This window comes from Falco peregrinus, chromosome 2 (genome assembly GCF_023634155.1).
Source record: "Falco peregrinus isolate bFalPer1 chromosome 2, bFalPer1.pri, whole genome shotgun sequence".
Classification (NCBI taxonomy): domain Eukaryota; kingdom Metazoa; phylum Chordata; class Aves; order Falconiformes; family Falconidae; genus Falco; species Falco peregrinus.
The window spans coordinates 41,824,923-41,852,445 of record NC_073722.1 but is presented as its reverse complement, the minus strand read 5'-3'; positions in this window follow the sequence as shown (position 1 = coordinate 41,852,445).

Below are 27,523 nucleotides of genomic sequence, written 5' to 3'. Positions count from 1 at the left end.
TGCTGCTAGGTAAAGATAAAAAAGTAAAGATACTAGCTCTGAGTGGGCACAGTTTGAGGCTTCACACCAATTATGAGCAAAGGTAAAAGATTCTATCCTTCCCAGCGCTAACAAGTTCTCACTTACTGAACTGTAGCTTTTGTGGTTTATAATGATCGCTAACCCAATCGAAGAATGTGCGTGTATTGCATAAAGTAACAGAAACTACATAGATAAGAAAATGAATCCTGGAACTAAATTTATCCATCAAATACTGATGGTCAAGACTGCAGGAAAAAGTATCTACTGCTGCTCTTAAAGGAGTTTTTGGTGTTTGGTAAGTCCATTTAACACTGAAATATTTACTGTATAAGAAGAAAATCCTGCTAGTGATGTCTGAATGCAAGAATTGAACATGAGCACATAACTTTTGATAGGTAAAGACTTATAGCCACAAACTACACAATTCTGGAGTCTGGTCCTGATGTAACCCTACTTGGGTTGATTATTAGTGTTAATGCCCATCACCATGTCTGTTAGGGCACAAAGAACTTCAGCTCAGGACTGAGTGTAAGACCTGGGAGCAGAATCCTGCTCTCTTTTGCATAAATGTAAATGCTGAGATCAGTTATACAATATTCAGACTCTTTGCTGGCTCATTTCTCTCCTAGTGAGGAATAATACTCTCCAGAAGTTCAATTCTTCTTGAGCTTCTCAGAAGCTGGGACAACACTTTATCTAATGGAGATGGCATACCTTCAGCATGTCTGAAACCATGAATAAAATGAATTCAGCCACCCAAGATGTGTGATTACTTCTGCATAGCCATATTGCTTGAGGCATTCTGCTGTCTTTATTGCAAACCTATCCTCACACTTGTAAGGATACCACACATTTATTTTGCAATGTGAATGTAACTAATTTTTTTCTCCCCTGATTTGGAAGCAAAACAATATCGAATAAGTGTTTGCTTCATCTCTGACAGCCTGATTTCAACATAGTGAGCAAAGGTATGAAATGGAGCAAAACCCCTGTTGGCTGCAGGTAAAATAAAGGCTCAGTGTGGCATGATCTGTTTCGCCACTGACTGGTTAGAAGAGAGAAGTGCAGAGACTCCTGGCAAGGCAATGAAACAGATGGACAACTTTGCCAAACGAGAACTTTTTTCCTCTCGAAGAGGAGGAGAGAATCTGTAATGAAGGAGGTATAAATGAACATTCTAGGAAACCAATAAGATTTGGGCTGTATCTTCAGCTGGTGCAAACTGGAACCTCATGAAGCAGTGAATCAGGGATTGGACCTATCGCACTTTTCCTTTCCTTTGAGTGAAGTGGTGAGAGGAAAGTGGCATTGCCCCTACCCAGGTCTGTGAATAGTAAAGTATCTGCATGGTTATCAGGTAAGTCAGTGGTAGAACAAAGAGAACATATTCCATGATATATGGAGCATATGTGGCAAGACAATCGGGACACTACGGTATACTTTGCAAATGTATCCCTAGCCTTAGATAAAACATTTGCTTCTAAAAGAAGCATTTTCAGAAGGTAACCCAGAACCAGACTTAGGCTGCGAATCTGAGATAATCATATGGCAGGGTTGCTCGTTAGAAATGTTGGGGTCCAAATTCAGCCTTTGTGCAAGCTAGGACAACTCTTTTGCACTCCTATACTGGGTATGCAGTTGGCAACCAGTTTTTCCAATTCCACTACATCCAGGGCATGCAGAAACATTATTCCTATGCCATAAAGCATTTTATTGCTCATGGGCTGCTAAAGGATTATCAGTAATTCAGGTGATTTGCAGAGAACTCCAATAACAATCTTTCACTGAGCACTGTGCATGAGATAACGATGAAAATGTATTTCAGGCTGGAAATATGCCTCCTATCTCTTACCCAGTCAAAAGCAATTCTACAGCAGTGAGGTACTGTACTCTGAGATGGATTTTAATCTTCCTTACACTAGTGGAAATTAGAGAAACTTCAGGTGGAATCAGTAGAGTTGCAGCAACACAAATCAAGCCCTTTTTCAGCTGTACATGTAGGGAGAGAGACTTTTCCAAATAAGGGAGGACTGAAAGGCAGAATCGTCTCTCCGTATATTTTTGTCCCTGTATATACTGACAAATTTCAGGTAGAATGAATCAAGACAGGGTGAAGCACAAAGAAGATCAAGTAATGTGGACAAGAAGTAGTTGGTGACAACAGCAGTTAATACCTAGGAGGCTGAGAGAGGATTTAGTGGCTATGGCACTAGTACACAGATGGAGATAAAGCAGAGATAGTCAGCAAAGGAACAGTAAGGAAAGAGTCAGCAAAAGACAAATGGAATGAAAGCAGCAGCTAAGTGATTAGGGGAGTAAAACCCACTTAGAGGTATTTGTTCCCATCACCACGTGTGCTTGGCTGCCACCGGCATACAAGGAGACAGTGTCTTGACAGGACAATTGAGCCCTTTTAGTGGGTAGGATATTTACTGTGACCTGTATAGTCAGGTAGTTATATGGCCCTCATCACCGTCATTTTTGATGGCAGAGGCAGTACTAAAATTCAAATTGCTGTATGCAGCTGAGCTTACCCATTTTGCATGGCAACCTCACCACGCCAGTGAATCAAAAGGGAAGGTTTCACCCCACGACCTTACAGTGGGCTGATATGAGGGCTGGTGAGCTTAGAGGCTGGCCTTGCAACTCCATCATGTGCTTTCTACTATTAATATAATACATTAACTTTGTACTATAATTTACTCCTTTAGCCTGTGTCAGAAGATTGTTTTTCATAATGTCAGTGGCATTTTTCAAAGAGCAAACCAGCAATTTTTGCAAGATGCTGCTGCCATGTCCTGAGCACACATTTAAACACTATTGCCAGCCAAGCAATGAGGTGCACAGAGCATTTCTGTACCAGTGTAAAGTGGGGAAATAGAATTTCTGTATGCTTTCGAACTACTTGGAGCATTCCTTCAGCTAACAGACTCAAAGAACTGGAGACAACATGCACAAAACTGTGCTAAATAGGGATAAAAGAAACACAGATTCAATGCTTTCACTTGGTTGAGTGCATCCTGCTGCAGCTTTCTGACAACACTCTGGTGCTATCACTTAGTGACTATATAAGAAAGGTCCCTAAAGCCCTGGCCCTGCCGACCGGCAGACACTTGCAGAGAGACAAGCTGCCAGCCTCAAGCATGTGTCAGCCCAGAGGACTGACTGATAATTATAATTTCTCTCTTGAAGCACCCAGAGGCCATGATCATGGTCTAAGACTCCCCTGGAGTTAGGTGTTGATCCACCCTGAAGAATGAAATTTTGCTTTTTAATAAGACAAAGGAGGTGAAAACTGGAAAATTGTGGCTTTTATATAGCAGAACACCTTTTTTAGTACTTACATGTTTGCTTAAACCTAAGCATTTATAGAGTACCATAAGAGAGGCACTCATCTATTTGTACCCAGCTGTCCTTTGGAAAAGGAACATTTTGAAAGATTCTACCTTGCAAGACCAAATCCTCACCTCCTGCAACTGAATGAGAGCCGCCTTTTCCTTCATTACAAGTAAATAGTTTTCAGCATGGAGATTTCAAATGTACAATATCACGAGTAACACCCAAAGAGGTTAAAAAGTGGGGACAGTACCCCAGCTCAGCAGAGAGAGTAAAAAACAACCTCCTTCTGTTTGTGGGGTTTTTTGTGGGTTTTTTGTTCCTGCTTTTAACTTATGCCAACTGCCCCAAAATCTGTTCTGGCAGCTGGTTACCAGCACGCCAAATATGGACACGTGCATTTCCAGCAACAGCCTTTGATCCTCTGCCACATCTCTTGTCCTGGTCAGGGTGAAACCATTACTCTGGCCAGGCAGATTTTTGGGATTGCGGCCACAGTCCTCCTGTGAGCACAGTGACCTTGGGGCTATTTTGTACTGTCAACAAGCTGCAAAACAGCTACAGTACAGCTGAGGATGAGGCCCATAGATTTGGTCAGTGTAATGATTTACATTTGGTATGAGCGTTGCCCAGCTCCCAGCAAAGCTGTGCCAGAACAGTGGTGAGAGCTGCACTGCATTTAAATGAGAGCTTGAAAAGCATTTTGAGCTGTTCAGATGGTAAAGACATCTGCATGTTCGTTCATGTTTATAAAAGGCACGTATCTCTAAGTACCAGTGCACAATTTTAAGTTCACCAATGGCATGCAAAAATCGAAACAATACAGTCTTGGCCACTGATCTGTTGAATCTATTACCAAAAAGAACCAAAAAACCACCCCAAGAAACCATTCAGCACAGATGACTTCAATGAGACTTGCCCCATCTCCTGCAGCAAGTTAATTTCCCACAGAAAATAATTGACAGAGAATGACAGTTGCAATCCTTGTGTGTGAGAGAAAGAGACTGTCTCTGTATCTCAAAGCATATTTTCATGAGATTCTGGAATGGATCTGGTCTGGGATAATTGTTGCTGGAGACACTGAGAGGAACTGAAAGCACCAGCAGGCATTTTTTACTAAAACTAAGAAATTCTTAAAATGTACAACACAGTGTGAAAGGATTAAAAAAAAAAGGGGGGGGGGTGGGGGGGTAGGGGGGTGGAGAAGAACAGAAAAAAATCCCCACGCTAACCTCCCCCAACCCAAACCCTGCAGTTGTGAAGCAAAAGGAGCCCTCTGAACACAGACAACAGTAGAGTCGACTCCCTGCAACTGAGATTTCTTGCAATCAGAGAAGACACAAGTATGAATTTTTCTTTCCTCATGCCCTGGAAAAAAGTATTTTATATTCTGGAGGGAATAAGAAAACAAAATAAAAACTTGAAAGCAAGTGAACTTCACTAACAGCCTTCTCCCCTTCCCTGCCCCTTGGCAAAAGTGTTGGTATTAATTTATGCAGTTGCTGTGTAAAACTGGTCAGATATTTCCTGACAGAATGCTTTCCTGTTTGAAAATACTGTTTTGCCTGATTTTAATTACTTTTCTAGAACTTTCTTGTCTCCTTTCTGAAGCCTGATATGTCTGACTTGTTCATATTTCTTAATGTCCAGAGGTTTACTTTATAGGTAGCTCCCAGATTAATTGTGCAGCTGTGGGAGGGGCCTAGAAATGTGTGATGCTTGGGTGGGAGTGCTGACACATGCAGAAGACCCACAGACATCTTTTAAAAGCAACAACAGAGATCAGTAATGCACTTGCCTCAATTGCTTCTGGTAGTTTATTACTTATAAAATTCAGGAGTAAGTTAGAACGCAAGTAATTCACTTGCCCAGTACACACTTCAGTTATCAGATATTTTTCCCTGCCTCCAAAATCTACCAAAAAGAGGATATCCCTATTTTTTAAATCCTTTGTCTTATCATATGAAATACAGGTAGATTTTAAGCCTTCCCTCTACAGCACTTAAAAAATGAGCTGTATATACAATGCAGAGCACAGCAGCTCTCTTCCAACATGGGGAATGGTATGGAATAGCATGTGGCAAATTTTTTTTTCTTTTTAGTTTTTCCTCCCATATAGTTACTTTTGAGGTCCTCTTCCAACCCCTGACTGGGTATAAGACACCCCAAGAGCGGGAATGCCTTACTCTGGGGAATGTGAGCGGTTCCCCAGCACTGCTCTCCTCACAGCTGACTTTTGGATCACACATTGAAACAATTAAAACTGACATCAGCTGCAGAAATGGCTATGGTTTCCCATTAAAAGTGACTGGTTTTCATCCCCGTTAAAAAAAAAAAAAGCTCATATAAGGGATTTTGCATTTGATTTTGCAACTTTGTTCTGTACAGTTAAATTTTTTTATGCACCTGTCAGTAACATAATATTGCCTCAAGAATGAGATTTCCTCCAAGCATCTGTTTCAGCTGATTGGGTATTCTCTTACTGTATAAGAGTAGTTCATTGTCTGATGAATACATGTTATTTAATTTTCGAACAACATTAGGGACTCCTATGGCTTGTGTATGCAAATTCTTCGCGGCTATAAAAGAGCCGTCAGTTTTCCATCTCGACGGGTCACTTTTAATGGACAAGGCAGATAATTAATTTTTTATATATATTTGTATTGGAATAGAAAAGTATGATTTAACACAGAGAACAACTGAGTAGATGTGAAAAGTTTGCAGAATTAAGAGCACTGGCAATGCAGATTGGGTTTACTCACAAAGTGCCTTTGTTGTGGACACATTGATATTCTAGATAAGTCCAGACACTTCTAGTTTTTTTGTTGTGTTTTTTTATTCCTGGTTTGCCTTAGATTTTTTCCTTTTTTTCTTTTTTTCCTTTTTTTGAGGTTGCCTGAGGATTTACAGTAGCAGTTCTGAGATGTACAAGTTACAGTACTAAACACAAATTGAAGTGGAAATGGGAAATTAGTGCACTGCACAGTAAAGTCTGGCAGATAGATTGCTGCAGTTCACTTTAAGTTTGCTTTGAAAACAATGCTGCTTTAAAAGTTGTCTTTGTGATCTGACTGTCCTTTTCACTTAGGAAAGAAAAGAGGGGGGGAAAAAAAAGAAAAAGACTTGTTCGTAACTTGAATTAACTTGGCATCATTACTTTGAGATAAAACCCTAGCAAAGACAAGGCAGACTGGCACTTTTGCACAGGTTACCACTTTAAATTAAAGCTTTCCTGAAGAGACAGCCTCAGGCTGGTGTAAATCAGGAGCAGCCAGCCCAGGGGCTGGGAGAGCACATTCTGATCCAGACAGCATATGCCAGTCTCATGACTCTCAAAGCACAGGAGGTTGCTGTGGCTACAGAGGAAAAAAAAGTGTGGCTTTTCCAGGACCTTTCCCACAAATCAGCGATGGCCAGCACTGGTGGATTTAGCAAGTGCGTTTCAAGCTGACATATAAATATGAATGACTGGGTAGGAGATGTGATATCTAAAAGGCCGAAAAAGCCCACTCTGTCTCAGATGTAGTCTGTTTGCCTGCCTGCCGTCCAGTTTTTTAGTGGCAGTGCAGTTAAAATGTTGGCTATGATAGTCCTGAAGGGGCCAGAGGCAAAGTTTCTCCATCATGGGTGAGCAATTCAAGGACTGGACGCTCTGCCTGCAGTACATTTTCAGTATTACTGTAAACCTGATACAACCCTGCCCTCAGTTAGCTCTTTCCCAACTGGATAAGCAATTGTCCCTGTCAAGGCTGTTTGATAATGCATTAGACCTATCCTGCATGTCTATGAGGTGGCGCATTTTCAGTGATATTAAAGAATAACTCTGGCTGCAGTAAAAGCAGCTAATAACAGTCCCTTGGGGCCCTCCAAAGACAGATTTATTTTATTATATTTTTTTTAAAGGCCAGAATCAGCACTCCTACATCAACTTTGTGCAATGTGGAATAATGAAAAGATTTTCTTTCTCATACAAGATTCAAGTACTGTGGATGAGTGTTTTATTAAAACAAACGAGATTTTTCTTCATATGGTCATTCATTCAGTCTTCTTTCTGGTACATGGAAGAGCTAAAATGCTAGAAACAATTTTGGGCCAGTCTCTTGGAGGACTCGAGGCAGGTTGGGTGTGTTTTGGGGGGGTATGGAGGACTAGCCACGTGGTGAATAATCTTGTATGTAACAGGAATGTAATCTAGAAAACAGAAAAATCTGGAGTCTGTTTAGTCTGCTGGGTAGACCCCCTCATGCAAAGCAAGAGCCTCAAGAAAGCATTAAAATAATGCAGCAAATGCACATTTCTTCCTTTTAATGAAAATATGATCTGTTTTGTAGTCATTAAAAGGAATGGCCAAACTGTCTTTTCTGACCTGCTCATTATAACAGTAAAAATTGTAGCAAGACTCTTTTTCTCATGATTTAGTTTATGTAGTTTGTAAATTACTGCCTGGGCACTGACAGAGTCTACAAAACCTCACTGCTTCATCATCCAGGTCACTAGTCTTTCTGATGTGCATGAACCTGCTATGAGGGGATAGTTACCTACTCCTGTGTCACTGCTATATGTACTCAACCTCTCCAGGATACATCTGCCCTACAAATACACACATACACACATATGCATATATAAAAAGAGTCTCCCCATTCCTTTGTAGTCCCTGTTAATTTGATGAATGTCTGTTTTCCCTATTTGATGTTTAAATCAAAATTTTTCAGGGTGAGATGCTGTTGCTTGACAAGCTTATATCATGCCTATCCCCCTTTCTACCATATCACTGATAACGGTGACATCAGCACAAACAACTACACCGGTTACTTTATAGAGAAGGAATGGAATTAAGGGTGAAGCCAACGCTACCAGAGAAGACCCTGAGTACATGAGATACCCAGTAGGACTGGCAGATACATCACAGTGTGCCTACAGACAGCTGGAAGCCAAATGCTTCTCACCAGGGTGTCTAAAGTAGCATTGGACACCTATATGTCTTTAGATAACCAAATACCAATGTGAGTGATTTACTTGAAGTCACAGGTTATAAGATGCTCATTGAAACCCATTGCCTTAACCACATGTTCCAGCCTTCATCTCAAATCCCCACTTGTCAAAGACAAAAAAGATGCTCAGGTCCTTGCTGCCAAATTGTCTTCTGGAAATATGTGCTGCTTCTCACTAGTGGTAGCCTGGAAGGTTATAAACAAGCCCCTGGTAACAGGGAAAATAAAGGAAAGGCAGCAGATTGTTCTCACAAGTGGTAATTTATCATTGGATTTGACAAGGAGACAGTTAGCAGGGAGTGTGTATCCACATGGGAGGTGAGGTAATGCAAGCAGAAGCATTAAGTTTCTGTGGGTCACATTTTGATAGCTGATGGCACAAAATGCAATTAGAGAGGAAAAAAATTAGATTTAATGACTCCCCATCTACAAACACACGTGCTCAAGATGCATTTTACACCAGCTTCATAGTCAAATGTAAAGTATTGAGTAATTGCTTAATTTGAGAGACCAGCTCCTCAAGTCTTAGGCCAAGAAATCAAGGCCAGTTATCTCAGTGTGGAGGAGATTAAAGATTAGAGAATCTTTCTAAATATTCATAAAGTGCTTGAAGCACTCTGTCGATATTGAAGGGGGGGGGGGGGGCGGTGCCGGGGGGTGGGGGGGTGGGGGGGTGGAAGAAAAGAAAAAAAAAGACAAACAAAGCTACCCCCACAGAGGTCCTTGGATAAAATTTCATTCCATTGAGAATTTTATATTCTGACTTACTCAAGACCAGGGAGGAAGGATGGTTCTTTCATTCTAGGTCAGTCACTTTCTGTCTGAAATGGATGTTTTTTTCTGCAAACTCATTACATCACCCACTTCCTTAAACATATTAGGACCTACCTAACCTTTTTAATGTCCAGTACCTACATGGCATCTGACTTTATTCTTCAGTTTTAAAAGGAAATAAATTGTTTAGATTTCTTATCTTGCTCTAAGATTTTGAAGAGTCAGGGTCTCCAAGTTGGTAGAGCAATTTGCAAAATGAGGCTCTAATCTCTGTGAGAGGTCCTAGGAGTTACGGTAATGCTCTCTTTCTGATAATAACGACAAAAAGGTTTATTTTTGTCTAAAATCATGTTCGAGGAAAAAGTAATTGGGTTGTACTGATGCAATATTTATTTATTTTTAGATAGCTCTATTTTCAAGTATTTGCACCCATCATAATTTTTAAAAATTGCAAAATTTAAGAACACAAATGTACAATCCTATTAATGTTTTTATGTTCGTTCTTTAATTTAACAGAAGAATCTGTTAGTCCTTTTTTGGTCCTCAGTTTGGCTGCCACTAAGAAATTAAATGTTATAAGGTATTTCTAACATGGTTTAAGTTATGTCTAGAATAAGTAAGAGCAACTGAGTTATCTGAAAGGGGCAGGGGGAGAGATTGCTTTAACATTCAGCTGAAACCATTACACTGAGGATTTCTAACTGAACTTTAGCCATGTAAGAGTTAAGAGTTTAAGTTAGCTGTCTGTCAGAACAGTAAAGTGGATATTTTCACAAGGCTGTTCATCTTGCCTTGAGATAGATAAACAAACCAGTAGCCTGAGTCCCATCAGGAGAATCTACCTGTTTCCAGTGAAGGAGTTACTTAAAAAGGTATGACTTAATCAGTTTGTATTTGATGTCTGGCTGTTGGATAAATCCTACCAAAGTGAACATTTTGAGAAGACAGACTAAAACCACATCACAAAGAATATTCAAATAGACAAGAAGACATATATAAATCAGACCACTTCTCCTCCTTCATAGACGTCATCACTCACAAATCATCTTCTATGTTTGTTATAAAAATAATTAATGGCCCAATTACAACTTATTTTTTCCCACAGTACTTCAGACACCTAATTTGTGTAGGCATGCTCAGAAAATCCCAGAAAAAAATCTGTTTGCATCTGTAGGAGCCTGGAGATCTTTGAAAATCTGGTCCTAAGGGGATGTAAAAATGCTGTCCTGTGTTTTAGCCTTTATTATGTGAACTTTTCTGCTGTCATGTGCATCCCTTACACTAATTAAATGTAATGTGGTAGAAAGAGTGAGTGCTTTTCTCCAAATATGTTGTAAGCTACACAGCAGCATTTACAAACTGCTTTTTGACCAAAGACAGTGCTTTGTTAACTCCAGTACTATGCATACAAATATGGTTTGTTAAAGACTATTTTTGCCAAACAAACCACCATCTTCAACAGCTTGTAGTATCCTACTCAGCTTGTATGAGTTGCAGGAATGCTAAAGCTTGGACTACTTATGTGACAAGAAAAGGATGCTGGTAAAGCCCATAATACTGCTTTTCTCTTTAAATAAAATATGGTGTGAATTCAACATAAAAACAGACATCAAGCATGCTGCCTGATAATTTGGCTTGGATTCTAATCAACAGCATGTTTACTCAAGTGAAACATGGTGATAAATACACTGCATCAGAGGCACATAGTGATTCACTGCAAAATCCTCAGTGTTAAATTGGCTTTTTTTCTTTTTCCCCCCTAAATGAAATTTTTTCATTACTTGAACAGAGACAACAGAAAGCAATTTCTTCAAAGAAACTTGTCAGTCCAACTCTGGCTTTATCAGTCTACCCAATGAGCCTGAAGCTTCTATAACATTACTTGTAGCAAGAGAATTATTTAAAGAGGATTTGCATTGAAATTCCTGGGTTTGGAGTTGTTTGTTTGTTTTTTGTTGGTTGTGTGGTTTTGTTGGTTTTTTTTTTTAAAAAAAAAAAAAGTTTGCCTTCAGCAAATCCTCTTCCTTAGAATTTTCCTTAATTTCTTTTACAGAAGTGAGAATTGGGAATGCCACCAGGGAGTCATGGAGAAGTATGAAGGGAAGAAGTCTGCATATAAGACTTGTTTAGATTTATTTTGACAGTTGCAGTGAAGATTTAGAAGACTTATGTCAGAGTTGTTGCCTTTTATCTATTGGACCTCTGGGTAAGCCTTCCCCCCTTCCTTTCTTCCCACTGTCATTTCCTCCTTCTTTCCTTCATCCTTTCCTCAGTCCCTTTAAATCCTGTAAATACATACCAAACAGACTTCTGACAGCAAAAATACAATTCCTCCTGAACATACTTTCCCAAGCAGGCACAGCCTTCCTAATCGACTGAGGATTGGAAAAATGAGCCCCTGACGAAAGCACCGAGCGAGTCATGGAGGCTGCTGATCTGCTTTGCTGAGCAAGCAGTAAACCACAAATTCAGAAGTGCTCAATTCTTCCTGTGACATTTATGACCAGATTTTCCAGCTTAGTTCAATGCCTCATGTCCAATGTCCTGGGGAAAATCTAGCCTTTAAAGTCATTCTTCTTGCAAGACTTTCACTCAAGTCCATATGTTAGTGGTCTCTGAGGTCCTACAGCCAGCCCAAAAGACGTGTCAGGCTGAGGGATGAAGATAAAAGCTAGACCAGAGGAATTTGGGCTTATTTCGCTTCCTAAATGGTAGCTGAGTTCTTTGGAAAACCTTGCCTTTAATCTCAATTCTCCATCTGTATTATGGAGAATTCTCCTTTCTTCTACTGTTTATACATCCCGTTTGCTTGGAGTATAAGCTCTTTAAGGCCAGGATGGTCTTTCGTGAAGCACTATGGGACCTTGATCTTGGTAAAGTTCATAGGTACTTCCATAATATAGATAGTGTAGTATCACCTCAGTTCCCACAGATGAGTGTTGTGCATATAAAGTATTGATTTTCTCCCTCTTAGTAAGTCCTCCTTTTTTCTCTGATCTTTTAGATGGATAAAGAAGATACAGGTTTATGAGGTCAGAGGCCTAACAGAAAGAGCAAATTAACTGTGCAACAGTAAAAGGAAATCTGGGCAAAATATCAATCTGCAAGGGGGAAAAAAATTAAAAAAATAAATAAGGAGCTGAAGAAAGACCAAATTTGAAAGAAAACTCCCCTTTGAAGGAGATGGAAGATGAAAGGCAAATGATCTTTAAGATTAAAAAGAACTACCCAAACAGAGGTCCAACATGATTTTGTCCTAAAGTAGTAAAGGGGAGAAACAATTAAATAGACTTAATAAGAAAGATGGAGAGGAAGATGGAAGAAATTATAAGTCAACAGAAAACAATGATAGAAAAGAGAAAAGTAGGGCAAGTAGGAATTAATAAAAAAGGAAGAGCCTTTGTAGGCTAAGAAGCCAACACAGCAGCATATTATTTTAAAGAGACAGAACTCTGCTTCCTAGAAGCTTGTTGGAAAAGCTTGGTATGAAAGTCTCAGCTGCTTTCTTATGTATCTGCTCTCCATCTTTAACTGGCAGCCCTCTTTCCCAGCAAATTTTTCTTCCTACTTTCCGCCCTGCAGTCTTCTTTTATTTATAGGGCAAGAGTAAGTGAATATCCATCACCACTGCCTTGTGTCCATCAAGGGTCTGCTGATACCCACCTGCCTCCTACAGCACAGTAAGGGTGTCAGGACGAGTTGTGGAAACCGTAAACTGTAATAAACTTTCACTTTATTAAGCTTTTCATTTTGTCTCAGTATCAGAAGTAAAGCAAGGAAACCCTGGCTCTGCAACATTTGTGGAAAGTATGTTTAAAAACTCTTAATGGTCACGCTTGAAAACTGTGATCAAGTAGCTTACTCCTGCAAGGTAAGTATGAACTTGCCGATGTTAAGTTTTTCCCTAGCTAAAAAGTGATCATTCCAGTTGTACTTTCCATTACACCGTCAAACCCACTGAAGAACACAATTTTTGTTATGATGCCAAGGAGGACTCATATGTGCTAGCATTCATTACCAAACTGATGAAACCAGGCTCTTGGTCCATTTCTTACCAAAGGAAATCTAGACAGCAACATCTATGCAGAAAATGCATTTTCACAGCAGAGTTCATTTTAATGGTGACCCTATGTGAGCAGGCGCTTGGCAATATGTTAAATGCATTTAAAAATGCCATCTTGAAACATCAGATGAAAGCAAGCTGGGCATACACTCCTGAAAATGTAGGCCAGAGGTAGCTAGGTAATTTTACTTCCTTGAATTTGAAATGAGGAATCATACTCACTGACCTTCCAAACTAAACCTGTGTATGGCAGATTGCATTTAAACCTAGATGCAAAATAAATGTATTGCATACACACGCACAAATATAGGACTTTTGCATACATGTAATTCAAAGCAATTTTCCAGGCAATTTTCTGTCTTCACTATCATTCACAGTATAAGTAAATGTCCCAGCAGTGGGTAAATCGTAATCCTTACCTTTTTATGGCAATTTTTTTTTTCCCATTTTCTTTTGTAAAATGTTTGCTAAAGACCTTGATTTATTCTTATATAGACATGGAAAGTGAAGACCTGTCTGTAATCTGTGAAGCACAAAAAATGAATGTTAAAGAATGCATGATGGGTCCCAGCTAGCATAAAATATTAATAATGCAAGTAAGGCTGTGTGGATATTGCAAGCCTGCTGCCATCTAATTAGAGCACATTGTCTCCTAGCAAAGTTATAATACAAATGTTTCTTCTGCATATTCCCAAACTCCCTGCTCCCCACCCCCAAAATGCCTGTGAGAATTTAGCATCTTTGGGGTGTTTCCCTCAGAGAGTTATGTTGGGGTTTTTTTTCTTTTTTTTTTTTCCCCTACTATAACCTAAGGTGAATGAAAAGAAGAAAAACAGGGTGGTTTTCAGAACTGGTGTCTTTCTAAGCATCCTACTTACTGAAAGCAAAACCACTGGACATGCTAGCATATAGGTTACTAGCAAATTTGTCCCAGGACCTTAGTCCCGCAGGGCACTCCAAATGGCAGAAAAGAGTTTGGAATTTGGACTGACGTCTTTTCAGGTTCAAAACCATCTGAAGTTTCACTTGACTCACACAAGTCCTTCTCTCATGATTATTTTTTAGCGTATTATAACAATTTTAGATCTTTAGACACATTCCCTTAGAAGGGAGATTTAAGTTTCCCTGGTTGGATTAGTCCACACCATTCAAGTTCCTCTTGATGGATAGATAAAATACAATCAGTGAGTAATCAAAAAAGAGTCAGTCTTTCAACATTGCTCCTACATCCTTCACTGCCACTGATTAAAGGAAAAGGTTCACAGTATGTTCTAGTCTCATCACTTTGACTTATTTGTGTCTAAAGCATGAGATGAGGTTGGGAACACAGACCCTTCCAAAATCTGAGTTGTCTCTCTTTTGTCTGAACAGGAGTGTACAGGTGAGAAGACTTTTTTTCTGAACTTCTCAATTACAAATAAAATGTTAGGTAGGTTCTGTGGCTGTTTTACCCAGGCTAAAGAACTGAATGCTCTGAACTAACACTATGGTATCAGACATCTATAAAAAGTGTTTGTAAAAAGAGAAGGATCTAAGCACTTGATACTAAAGCTCACACTTCCAATATGGACAACAATTGGTTTTTTAAATGTCACGAGCCAGCCCCAAAGATACAACAAACTTGGCTTATAAATAATCTATTAAAACTAGACATTTTGTTTCTAGTCCTGAAATTGCATATGGGTTACATTTGCAAGCTTTCTTTCTCATCACAGTATTGTCTCATTTCCTCAATGCCACACTTAACATGGCTTTCATTTAGCCTGCTGGTATCCTACTATCAAAAGTGTCAACACCTCAACAATGTGATTCTGCATAGTGCACTGTGGGACCCAGGATGAGAAATGCTTTATCAATGTAAAATCATAACTACTGTAGTCAAGGGTTCATGCACATCTGTCAGTGCAATTCTTACATCAAATTTTTTTGCAGAAGGTCATTTTCCTTTCAGCAGCTCACATAAGCATTTCACACAAGACTACCTTATTCTTCACAAGGTATGGCAGGGAATGTTTCAGGTCTTGCCAGATGGCCACTACTACAGACCTGGGAATACTTAGGTGATAGTTTCTTGGTTAATTCTGTGTTTGTAACACTCTTTTCAACAACTGCAGTCAGTGAATTATTTTCTCCCTGATAGTAATATTGAACTACTTTAAAGCAACTGACTAGACTGTAGCTTCACTACAAAGTCTGACTGTATGTAATAATAAATCACAAGTATATTTTTGTTTACATCTTCTGTCTAAGGACTGCAGAGAATTCCACATGAAATCTTGTGCTTGAAGCAATGCTTATGAAAGTGTTAACTTGAAAAAGGCAATCTTAAAAAAGGAACTGCTGGGAATTTGCTTATGATGAATGTAGGGCAAGATCAGCCATGGAGATTTTACAGTATTTCTCACATGGTCTATTAAATGCGGTTGTCATGTCCCATCTGACATGATCTCATTTCTAACTTAGATTTTGTCAGTGGTAGTCAGGGCTTTTCACTTAAGTAAAGACAGTCTCAGCCCCTGGCACGGATTGTACCTTCTAGGAAAGCATCCGGCATTTTGATTGAAGATTCTACATGAATCACACTTTCCTCTCATCTGTGAAGGATTTTGTTGTATCTGTGAAGGATTTTTTGGTTTTTTGTGAGCAAGAAGGTCCTATTAACAGACCCAGTTTATTAGATTAATTCTTGTCTGTAAGTAATAAACCCAAATACTCACAAATAATCAGTTAAGGTGTGTGGCATGAAGCACTCAGACCCCCGACCTCGCTCAGAGCGTCCCACACCTTTTTGCACTTACAGATAATGGAAACACCCAGATATCTAGTGTTTACAGTTTTCATTTCTTGTGACTGGGGACTCTCTGATTCCTATGGTGACAAGTAACAGTTCAACTCACTTGTTATCCATGCTAGTCTGGGAACACATTGCAGCAAAATGTGTGACTTTGCTCATTAGCATCCCAGTCATAAGAGTCATCTTTCTAATTACCATCCTGACAAGGGTATTTGAACAGGTGTCTTCTCCGGGGGGACATGATGAATCTCCATCCTTTATAGATATAGTATTCATTAGACATTTCTTCTCCATTCAGTATTGCATTTACCTTCTGTCATGGACCAGTGGTTTTTAATTCTTCGTTTATTACAGCTCTTTAGCTTCTTAGAGTATGTCAGCATCACACATTGGAGTGCAGTACATTTCTCCATCATCTATCAGAAGCTGGTCTACCTGGTGAACTGGAAACAATATGGCTAAATCAGAATTCAGCTGAAAAGTAGGACTTCCTATAACTATTGCAACACTGCACTAGTATTTGAATTCTTGGGAAGACCCAAGATGGTATTTCAATTTGGTGCTGCATTGTTTTGTGTAAGGTGAACCAGGCAATTGTTTCTTTGCTACCTCTGCTTTCGGCGCAGATGTGGTGTGTGCAACATTGATGGAGTGTCTCTGCTCTTCCTAGGAGGTGTCAAAGTAGCTATAGGTCACAGTAGTCTACTAGGATTCTGAATTTTCAAGGACATAAGATGCTCCAGAAGATGACCCAAGTTTTTGGCAGAAGTCCTTCTTTGTCTTGACTCTAGGTGATAAAGTTCCTAATGTGGATGCTTTTGGAAGTGCTTACAGTCAAATGGGCCAAGCTGTAGTTGTTGGGGGACCCTCCTTGCCTACTTTGGGCTATTCTAGCCATACATCTTAAGGGTGGTTCAGGAGACCAAAAGATCAGACCTTGAGTTCCCCTATGCACAGACCATGCTAGGAGTAGGTTAATCTTTCAATCTGTGTGCAAGAATGAGTTACTAATGGTGAAATCCAGCCGAAGCAGATTAAAGGATCTAATGGTGGGTGTAGAAAGTAATCTGAAGTGCCTGATCTGAATGCCCAGTCCTGCTTTGTTTTAAGATATTGTTCCACCCCAAAGAACAGATTACTAATTGGCTAGAAATTAAACATACTTTTAAGCTCATAAATACATTTAAAATACTGAGAATCTCAGCAGACGGTGTGTGGGGCCTGTGCTGTCGTTGTGGGCTGCCGGGCGGCTCCTGTGAGCAGGTGCCAGCAGGTTCCCCCGTGCCCGATGGCGCCAACGCCAGCCGGCTCCCAGCCGGGCCCGCCGCCGGCCACGGCCCAGCCCAGCGGCCACGCTGGCACCGCCTGGGGGGCGCCGCTTACACCGGGGACAAGGGACAGATCCTGCGGCAGCGCCAGGCGCCGGAGCAGAGGTGCCCCCCACCCGCGGGGCAGCCCCCGGCCAGGCAGCCCGTGCCCCCCGGCCCGGCCCGGGGAGCCCCGGGGGAGCTGATCCCCAGCTGCAGCCCGTGGGAAGGACTCATGGCGGAGCAGCCCATGGAGGACTGTCTCCTGTGGGAAGGCCCCCGCGCTGGAGGGGGGAAGGGTGTGAGGGGGCAGCAGTGGCAGCGGCAGCAGCGGCGTGTGAGGGACTGACACAGCCGCATTCCCTGTCCTGGGCACTGTTCAGGGGGAGGAGGCAGAGAATTTGGGATGAAGTTGAGCCTGGGAGGAAGGATCGGGGAAGGGGTGGCGGCACTGGGGGTTGTTTCTCCTGCCCCGCTCTGGGCTGGCTGGCAATCAGTGCCGCCGGTGTCCCCGAGCGGGGCCGGTGCTGGCCGTGAGGGCACCCGCTGAGCGATCTCCCCCTGCCCTCACCCCCAGCCTGTCGGTGCATTTTCTCTGCCCGGCCCAGCTGAGGAGGGCAGGGACCAAGTGTGTCAACCCAGCACAGACAGACAAAATATTGGAGCAATATGCCAAAGCTGCAAATGATACATCCAAAGCACATTAGAGACAAAGGCAGGAAGAGAGCCTGGGTCGCTTTTCTTCTTCATTACCTTTTTTTCATCAAGTTTCGGAAGGTTCAGGCTGCAGATTCACTTACGTCTCTTCCTTTCCCCACAGACTCTGAAAAGTATGTGCTCCTTGACTATCTTTCATGTGTGTGCATCCATTTAACAGCAGAACTTTTTTTTTTAATTATTATTCCCCTTTCCTTTTTTCAAATCTGTGTTTTTACTTCTGAAGATGAAAACCCACCACCCTTGTGGAAGTAGCCTCTTGCAGGTGCCAGTGTCACCAAGGTGGAAGAATTTATACTTCACACACGTATTTTATGATTGGGAAAAAACCCAAAACCAACTGAACTTGCTAAGCCATGAAGGAGAAACAGATTTTAATAAGGGCATAGATTCAAGCCTACCAATTACCTGCCTGAATTTCTTTCAGTGTCAGCACAGCACATTTGTGTTGAACTTTTTCATTTGCCTTGAGTTCGGTGCAGGATTAGTCTTGCACTAATCCTTGAGATTGGGAATTACCTTAACATTTTCTGCTAGATGAACTTGGACAGAAATACAGGAATCATTTGAATGTCTTACAATTACCTCTAACCTCCTGCGTGTGTGCATACATGTAATAAATAAACAAGTCCTTACATTTTGTCCCATTAAAGAGCCTGTGGAAGCTTTTTTCAGTGCTAGGCTAACAAGTTGAGTGTTTACATTCCTACAGAGGCACTCAGAGTTTGCCTGCTTTTAAATCCCTCTCCTCATTTTCAGCTTCCTCTCTCTCACTTCACATTGGCGCCAAGCAAACAAGATATTTGTGTCTTCTTCATTGTATTATGTATATGATACATATTGAAGGAGAAGAATGTAAAATATATGAAGGCTGAGCTAAGAATTCAGTAAGGCTTTCCCTGGTCTCTAACAAACCAGCCAGATGGTTACTCTATAGGACGGCCATGCTTTGAACTTGTGTTAGCCAACAGACTGGTTCCTGAAAATGGGGGATCTATTAATGCAGAAAAACCTCAACAAAAAATTATGACCCTTATCCTCACCCTTTCAGCTTTCAGATCTAGCATTACCAGTCCTGCTTCAGGCCTCTGCAAAACTTACAGGATCTGTCTGCTCTGACCACATTACAAACCCAACACCTTTCCTTGTTAGGTATTCCCTAGTGCCGGTATGCCATTGAGTAGTTCCAAAAGTGGCAGGAATATATCTAGTAAGTCTGAGAATCAGTATCAAATTCCACTAGGCATATAAGAATATCCTTAATTTCTACTTCTGCCACAAAGTGTTTAATCATATGCTTAGCTTGGAGTCCCATCAAAGGCAATTACTGTTAAGTGTGTGCTTCGATATTTAATTGAAAACTCATGACCTTCAGAAAAGAAACATAAGTTTTCATTTAAGGTATTTGTTGCTTTTTTTGGGTGAAAAGTGATTTGTGAAATGCAAGTTAATGTCAACTCTTATAAATTAATTAACTGTAGGTGAATAAAGAGAATTCATGCTGTAAAGTGAACATTTGTTGAATTAGCAGCTCATGCCCCTTGTTTTTTAAGCATTTATTTGAGTTTTAAGTGTATAGTAGGATATTTACCCTATTCCCTCCATCTGAGGTATCTGAGCTGTTCTTAAAACTCTCGAGCAAAATTGCCGTTCAATAAGGGTAAGTATTGCTGCTTCACCAGTCTAAAAAAGAATGGTCAAGTACTTACATTGAAGGGTCAAACGTTTGTTTCTTAAAACACTAACACAGCATCCTGGTTCACTCAGGGATGAATAATGAATATTGTTGGAAATAAAGTGAATTTTAAAATACATGATAAGGAAACAGAAATGCAGAGCAGGGAGGGAGAGTTGGAAAGCACAGTACAGAAATGACAGTGGCCACTGTCACTGTGCTTTCCCTCGAGACTTGATTGTGACAACAAATCATTTGCCTCTGCACAAAGATGATGCCCATCCTGGTTTGGTATTACCAATATTTCTAATACCTCTTAACTTCAAGCTGGAGTAATCTTTTTTTTTTTTTTTTTTCCCTCCCAGTGAACGAGAATAATCACATGTTAAAGCCAAGTGTGTTCCTAACTATGAAATCTTGGCCATATAGAATGCCCTGGTATGAGCTGTGAGAAGACCATGTCATATTTCTGCATGCAGCTTGTCTACAGTCTTGATAGTAAAAGAAGTTCTCATACAACATTTTCAGGAACACTCAAATATTAACAAATTCTGGATGCAGATCTATTTGATGGATACAGGGAGATTTGGCTCTTTCAGTTACAAACTAGTTAGACAAACCAGTCCATGTGAACTTGCATTGAAATAAGTTAAATTTACTTTAAGGTCTTCATAGCAAACTGCAGTCATATATTAAATGCCATTTTAGTCAACAAGTCAGCCGTGGGCAGAAACCTATAAGGAAAATGATGGAACAAGTGACTGTCAAATCTAAATGGTTATGCCATCTATATGGGATTATATTTAGTGAAATTTTTTTTTATACTCTATTATAACAAAACATCCTCTGAATTAAAATAAAATTTAATTAAAAAAATAAAAATAAAAATAATATTGCCACAGTTGTTTCTTAAGAGTGGAAAAAGTAAAAACCTCTGATAGTCCAAAAAGGACTAAAAGAAAACTGAGTATTAGGAAGGAAACATGAGCTAGATTCATCCTTGGCTACATAGCGAGGTCAGTGGTGTTCCAAGGAGAGTCTCTCACATGAACTAGAGTGTGCTTGATCCTACTTCTATATCTAATACCTTTGCATGTCCAAAGAGGAGCAACAAGTCTGGTGAAGGGTTTAGAGCACAAGTTTTATGAGGAGAGCCGAGGGAACTGGGGGTGTTTAGCCCGGAGAAAAGAAGCTTGAGGGCAGACCTGATCACTTCCTACAACTGCCTGAAATGAGATTGTGAGGTGGGTTCAGTCTCTTCTCCCTAGTAACAAGCAATAGGACAAAAGTAAATGGCCTCAAGTCATGCCAGGGGAGGTTTAGATTGGGTATTAAGAAAAATGTCTTCACCAAAAAGTTTGTCAAGCACTGGAATGGGCTGCCCAGGGAAGTGCTTGAGTCACCATCCCTGGAGGTATTTAAAATACATGTAGATGTGGTGCTTAGGGACATGGTTTAGTGGTAGACTTGGCAGTTTATTAGGTTTAATGGTTGGATGCAATGATCTTAAAGGTATTTTCCAACTTAAATCATTCTATGATTCTATGATTCTATTTAATTTTTATTTTATTTTTCTTATCATAGTATCATGAAGATGCAGTGCCAGAGCAGGATTCTCCTGCTGTGGAGATTAGGTGCTGTGGAAACACACACTGAAAAAGCAGATCTTCCCTAAAGAACTTAAATGTAAAAAGAGACCAAAGACATTTATGCAATTACCCTGGGAACCTGAGGAAAAGAAAGGGACAGTACTGTTCAGTATGAAAGGACACAGTCTCAGTAGGACTTTTGAATTATCAGAGGAAAGAAACACATCTAGGGTTACATTTACCTGTCACACCTACATTGATCCTGATGGCACCCTGTCTTCCCCTCTGTCTAATAGGTAGGAAAACATAACCTGTGGAGCATTCCTATACCTCTTTACCAACTGCTCATGTAGCTTAGGCAATGAGCTTACGCTAGATGCTGAGCATGCCTAAACATACCTAACACAGGTAAAGCTAGCAAAGATGAATCTCAAGTGATGGGAATTTGAATGAGAATTTTGCCTTGAAGTCAAGTAGGAAAGGCTGGGGTTTTCTGTTCACTTCTATTTTAAGGTATGTTAAGATAACCCTTCCCTGCTCCCAACCAAGATTCCTTGCCTGAAGGACAGTACAAGCAGAAAATGCTGTCTGAATTCATGGATGAGCACAAGAATGGCTATAGAGAATGAAGATAGCCCAGAGGGATCACAGGGAAAGATTATAAGCTTTGTTCTAACCTTGCTGAGCTTGAACTGGTACATAATCACAGACAAGATGATGTTAGTTCGCCTGCAGGGAGTTTCTGGAGTAGAGAAATCGATCTCTGAGCTTCCTGCTTAGAAATTATGAACATTTATTTGAGATTTACTTCCAAGTGAATGACAGATCAAGATTAGGAAGGACCAAGGAAAATGGCCTTATGAAATCCAGGAAACACTTAGTAGATGGGAGGAGGGGCAGGGTAGAAACTAGAGTCAGAACTTACTGTATAATTCTGGGCTTTCTTGATGACACCATGGCTACAGCTAAACCAGCTCTGGTGTGAATTATTGTCTTTGTAGAGGGGCTCAGAGGTTCTCTAATGGAACTTCCAGCAGACAGATACTGGGGGATCTTCCTGGGAATTTGGGTGGTTTCCAAAGTTTATGAGTGGTTATTCTTTTCCTTGCTCACTGAAAATAGGGGAAGATTCTCTGATTCAAAACTGATTAATCTGTTGACAAAACAGTTTGCTTTCATTCTTGGAGGCTATGTCTCTACTGCTAAATTAAATGGGGAAAAGAAAATTTCTGCAGTCCTGAGGTGCCTTCACAAGATATGATATAAGATCACGTAAGTGTGTTTTACTGTAGAAAGCCTGCTGGGGGTGGCTTTGGAGAACTGTACAAGGTGGAAAGACAAATCACACCACGCTTGCCACACAGCCTCCTAAGGGCAGTCCTGCTCCTCAGACTATACCTGGGCACTGCCTGGGAGTCCACTAACTGACAAAAAGACAAATCCACACCAAAGAGCATGTTAGGAATTAAACAGCTTTGGCAGTCATGGGTTCATACTTTAGCCAAATGCCCTGTTATATTTGGTGCTGTATAGTTTGGGAAACTGGAGTAGCAACACTACCTGGCTTTCCTTGCTATGCTGACATTGTGCTCCTATGCATCATCAACAGTAGCTTGAGGTCACTTTGGCTAGAGATGGGATACAGATGTGCTTGTTCTCCTGTGCTTTATGAAGTGCCACATCCTTAATTCATTGGTCTGCTTCTAGCATATTTTTTTTCTCCTGTAAAAATGAGGAACAAGAGCAAAAGGTTCTCATGAAGGAAACTGGAAAGAGAAAAAAACCTAATCCAGAACCAGTGTAAATCAAATTCTTCAGTGACAGTCACATCTTTGCTCTGATCCATCCTACCCACTTTAAGACCTTTAACTGAGGGGACTACACTAAGACTTAAGTGATCTTAGGTCTCTTCTGCAGTCAAAAGGAGAAAAGAAGAAAAATTAATTCTTTAGGAAGTTGAAACTCACCCTTCCAGAAGTGCCTTTTCCATCAAACATTTTGCATATTTGTTAAGTGTTTAATCAAACTGTAACACAATATATCACATCAAAATAATTACTTTTGTGCTTGTTCAACCAATGATTACTATTTGCAATTATTAATCAGCATCAGTTACAAAATATCAATTGTCAAATCACTCAAAAATTGGGATAAAAACTACCAACCCACAAGGCTTTTAGAAGAAGGGAATACAAGTTGGTTTTGACATACACAACCATTTCTGATTTGAAAAACGAAAGCAAAAGAAAAGAGAAATTGTGTTACATGGGAGGTGTAAGATAAATGATGGAAAAATGAGTAAAAATCTTATGCAGAGAAAGGACAAAATTTTCATTTAGCTGTGGGTCATGGGGCAGGAGTAAAAGCTTAAGTAATGGCAATAATAGCACAACTAATGCATTTTTAACAAAGGCTGAATCAATATTAGCAAAGGTTGTTTGCAGAGGAATAGAATTTTACTGTTGTGGAAAACATTGGAAAGGAAAAAAGATCACAACCAATACAGAAGACACAGAGGAACACAAATGAATAATAAGGAAAAGGAGCTAACTTGTAAGGTGGTCAAACTGCTGCTTTTCTCTTGAAGAAACCACTACTCCTATAGCCAGGTAGAAGGAGGTGGTTTGCCTTCCACTGTCTAGAAATGAAGGCATCTTCACGTATCAGTAAAAGGTGTCAGGCCTTGTCTCCCCTACAGCACCGTAAAGGTTGATGTAATAAAGACTTAGTACAGTAGTGTCCCAGTTTCCACTGCATCAGTTTCAAGGCCTTACATGCTTGCACTCTACAGCCACATAACTCAGCCACAAGCTACTCGGCTGCTATCAGCCACAGAGTGGCTGCAGTGGCAGAACTGCAGGTAAAAGCAGTAGGTACAGATACCGGTAGCAATTCCCACAACTGGTTTTAGAAAAATGCAAACAGAAATGAAGGAAAATCTGTATTCATTGTCCCCTGCCCTTGTAGGTTAGGATGCTAACTATGTCTATCTAGCACCAAAATCCCAGTTGCACATCATTTACCTTCCCCTCTACTTATCATCCAAAGTCTCACCTCTCCATTACCCTAGGTTTGTCCTCTACCTGTAAAAAACTCACCCTAGCCTCATCACCATCCTTTATGTACTCACCCCAGACCCTGTCCCTACCCTCATCAGGAAACACAGGTGTTGGCACCACTTTTGTCCTTCCCATCAGTAACAGAATGAATTGGGAATCTGTGGCAGTTACAGCTCATTCCTCCTGATGAGCTGAGCAGTGTTAATCAGCTGACTGATCAATGAATTGAGGTGTTTACCCAGCAACACCTCTAGGGAGGTCAGGATTAGTAGCACATTGCTGCCTGCCTTCCTGGGAAATGTCACCTTGCAGCTCCTGTAAAAGCCTCACGATGGGATCTTTCAAACTTTTCATTAGGTATTTTATACCCCCAGTGCTACGTATAACAGTCTAGAAACACTATACCTATAGATTTTTGTTTGCATGTACCTAGAAATAAAAATCCACAAACAGATGCATGCACCCAGCTAAACTAGGTTTGCTCTCATACTTCTCCCAGTGCCAGGTCATTGAATATGCTAGTTCATATTGCATAAAATATCAAACTTTATTACAAATCTGCTAGTGCCACCTTGGAGATGAAGGTAGGAACAGGAGGCTGGGGGGAAGAAGAGAGAGCTATTGCAGTAGCTCTGGTTCAGATTAGCTAAAGCACTGTGGAATTGCACTCTTAGACTGTAGTTGGGGTTGCCCAGTGATTTATGGGCATGCTAATGCATGCACATACACACTCAGGAGTGTGTGCGATAATAAATGTGGCAGAAAATCCTGGACAGAAGGAAAACGTACTGTTAATAAAAGCTTTAAGGAATGACAGTACCTAGTCTGTCTGCGAAGTATGTAGCACACAATAGCAGTCAAAAATATAAAATAAAAAAAAATGAGCAGGCTTCTAGAGCCGAGGAGGTTGGCAAGGGAAATGTTCACAGCCTCAGAAAGTTCACAGCCGCTGTGTGTGGAAACGAGGTGTGAGTCCTGCCATCAATTTGAACTGTAGCAGAGTTGATCGAATACAGCAAATGTGCTCATGTTAAGGCAGCAGAAACAGAACCAGATGATTCACAGCCACATGGTTTTCATCCTATTAAATAGAAATGAAGCATCCTAAGCTGAGGCACCAGCTCAGAGGAGAATTGCGGATGTGGCCATAAAATAGTAATGGGTGAGTGATTTTCCAGTTATTCAAACAACGGTGAATGAGAAGGGCCGCCCTCCTGCTCAGATGTGCCATGCATGCTGCGGCCACAATCATGCTTCCAGAGGACAAATTCACAAAACTTTATAAGCTCCCTCGGTTCAGTACAAGTTTAACCTAGAACTTTAGGGCTATGGGATATATGAACTCATCTGGATCCATAAACACCTCTCCCCTCCCCAGAGAAAACATTTGATCATACTGGAGACCCACACTGGGGTTCTCTTGATCAAGGTGCAATCTTCCAGGACCAGTGGAAAGTTCATTAAGATCAAGGGAAATTCTTCTATATTCTTCAGTCATCTTTGGAGTAGGCTCTTAAAGAAATCATCTGTCCCAATCCATCTTCACAATAGTAAGTACAATTTCAGAGGAAATTTGAGAACATTGTTCTTTGCCTTTTGGTTTTCATCCTTCATTATCTGACCTCCCTTCCTCAGGTGACTAATAAGAAGTCCTTAGATGCCACAGAAAATGACCAGTGAGGTGCAGCCTGGAAGGTATGAATGATGCTCCATCTTCTGTCTTTTGGCACCTCTATGGAAAGGTCTGTGTTAAACACTCAGAATCCCTTGGGTTTGTGAATACAGCCCAGAGCTAAAGCTGTGATACCTGGACAAAGGCAACCAAACTATAGAGTCTGCAGCTCCTGTTGGTGGTCCTACCCCAGATTACACACTCTGCAACCCCACAAGTGCCAAGGTTACCATCTTCAGAGGGGAAGATGAGCCACTCTTCCTGACACCTGTTACTGGAGGAAGAATTCTTTCCTCTAAATGGGGCATCCAATTCTTTGGCAGAAGCTGCTGTCATCAGTTAGGTAGTCTTTACAGGGTTCCAGGACTCTAGAAGGAGTCTGCTCTGCTCAAATAGCTCCAACAAAGAGCCAAAAATCAATTGCTTACTCAGTTGGCATTCCTGGAGTTGGTATTGATGCTCCTTCCTGATATGAACGACACACTTCATGGGATGGAGAGTTTACCAAGGCAGGAAAGACCTTGGATAGAATTATCAGACTTGAGCCCTTTGAGGTAATCAATGGCATGATGAAGTAGAGAAAGCAAACAGCACACCTCACCTTACCTCACAACAAGCTGAAAACAGATAAACAGAAGTGACAAGAGTTGAGGAATAGTTAGTGCACAAAGCAATGCTATAATCTGAGCTGGGGGTTAGGAGAAACTGTGGATATGGAGCATCCACCAGCCCTACCAGGGTGGGTAAATTATGTGATGGCATGGGAGCAATAAGTGTGTCCTAAAGCTATTTCTGAGGTGATAAATTCTTAGCAGGGGTGTAGTGACAAAACACACAAAGGTAAATGCAGGTATGGTAAATCTACCATTTAGGTTGCATCACCTTGCCAGATACAGGGCCGTGCTGAGTCATTTTTCTATGAATTTTGATGTTTCTTCCTTAGAAAGTCGCTGCCAAAGCTGACATACCTTCAATCAACACAAATAAGCTGGCATCTTGTACTGAAATAGGAGCTAAGAAAATCAAATCAAATGAGATCAAAACTATACAGAAACAAAACACCTCCCACAAAGCTTGACCATCCTCAACTCAAGATTCATTTAAGCAGGAGAAATATTATGACTCCTTTTTCACAGCTCATTCTACTCTTCTGTCCAGGTGTGACAAACATAATTGCTAAAGACTTGTTGTTCCTGTTTTCTTCTATGTATATTCTCCCATCTTTGCTGATTGGATGACACATCAGATTTATTTATTTTATATATATATATATATATATATATATATATATTTTGGGGGGCAAATGGAAACATTTCAGTTTATCTAGCTAAAGGCTTGATTCAAAGCCAACAGGAGTCATTTGGTGGGTGAGAAGGTTTTCAGCCTTTTCTTTTAATCCACCTTCACAAACCGTATAGGACTGCTCTGCTAGGGCAACAGATGGCTTGTTATCTATGAAGTTACTGCATAGACACTGAAAAATATATACTGAAATAGTATTATTGCAGCTTTCTGCATAACACAT